General features: G+C 30.7%; 1 non-coding gene across 1 annotated transcript; it reads right to left on the reverse strand.

Annotated features, from left to right (window-relative positions):
• Positions 1-265: 265 nt before the first annotated feature.
• On the reverse strand, positions 266-372 carry LOC144232821 (U6 spliceosomal RNA). The gene has a single exon (XR_013335532.1). It is a non-coding gene; the product is annotated as a U6 spliceosomal RNA (small nuclear RNA).
• Between the last annotated feature and the right edge of the window lie 1,118 nt (positions 373-1,490).

A 1,490-nucleotide genomic window follows, 5' to 3' on the forward strand; every position in this document is an offset into this window, starting at 1 on the left:
CATAGTTTTGAGCAATACTGTGGAATTATCTGATTTAAGTTTTAGCAGGATCATTTTAAAACATAATTATGGTAGGATAATTTACAAGCACGCAATTATGTTTCCAATGAAAATATTTCTAAGTAAGTGAGCTTTTTATTATGTAAGTGAGGTTTCATAATGATGAACTATGTGGGGTAAGTAGTAAGAAGACAATTTAGATGTTGAAGGATCTAAACTTTTAAGTAGGGAAAAGGGTATGGAAAGAATGAATCTAGAAGACAATTAAAGGGTGATAGGATTGAGAAAGTGTGGGTGTCATCCTTGAGCAGGGCCACGCTAATCTTCTCTGTATCATTCCAATTTTAATTCATGTGCTGCCGAAGTGAGCAGAGGATTGATAAAGTTTAAAACTTTACTGTTATACATAAAAGATGATGAGTAAATAAAAAATTATACTTTCTTCATGATGCAATTATTTAACATTATAATATTTTATTTCTTTCCACACTGATCAATAGATTAAATGTAATCCCTATTACAGTAGTAGGAAGATTTTACTGATGACCTCAACAATTTACTGTAGAAATTTTATGGATGTGTAAAGTTCATGAATACTTATTATCACAAAATAATAGTAAAAACAATATAGTCTTATCAGTGACATTAACAATGAACCAGTATTAGATGAATGTACATATGAGAAATTGGAATATGATAAAAGTGATACCACATACCCGTGGGAAAGAGGTGAATTTTGCTGAATCATTTGGGAAAAGTTATCAGGACAAAAATTATTTAGAGAAAACTGAGGCTAAACATGTATGCTATATTATATAGAAAAAATATACCCCACTGACTAATCGTCAAAATGTGAAGTAAAAACTATTAGGGTAATCAAAGAAAATTCAGACAATTTAGTTCTTATGTAGGGGTAGAGATTCATGTATTAAACAAATCCCCAAAGAATATATCATAAGCAAAATCATGAATTTGACTACATACATACAAAATAAGAATTTCTGTTCAAAAACAGCTTTCTTGAATAACAGGATGAGAAAATATTTGTGCCATATAAATCTGAAAATGATTAATCTCTGGAATAAAAGTTGTTCTCCATAAACTTAAAGTAAATATTAGAAAATTAGGAATAGTAAATAAACAGGAAATTCATTAGTGGGGAGATCTATAGACCTGGTAAGTCTATTGCTATTTTAGGAAATGAATGTCTCATATATTGCTTACAAGTTTCTAGGACGATATAGCCATTCTGGAGGTCACTCTCAGAAGAAAACGAAAATAATGAACTAAGGCAAGTATTTACTCTAGGATTCAATAATTCATTCTGCACATATATGAATGGATATGCTTGCCCACGTCCATAAGGAACATTTGTGGAGATTTCCTTTTATGTAGTTTTGTGAAATTGATTACTGGAAATAATGTTCCCACATTGGGAGGAAGACAGGTAGGTAAACTGTGATTAATGGATACAAAGCAACATTCTCAGC

This window comes from Crocuta crocuta, unplaced genomic scaffold (genome assembly GCF_008692635.1).
Source record: "Crocuta crocuta isolate KB4526 unplaced genomic scaffold, BGI_CrCroc_1.0 scaffold174, whole genome shotgun sequence".
In the NCBI taxonomy this organism is placed as follows: Eukaryota; Metazoa; Chordata; class Mammalia; order Carnivora; family Hyaenidae; genus Crocuta; species Crocuta crocuta.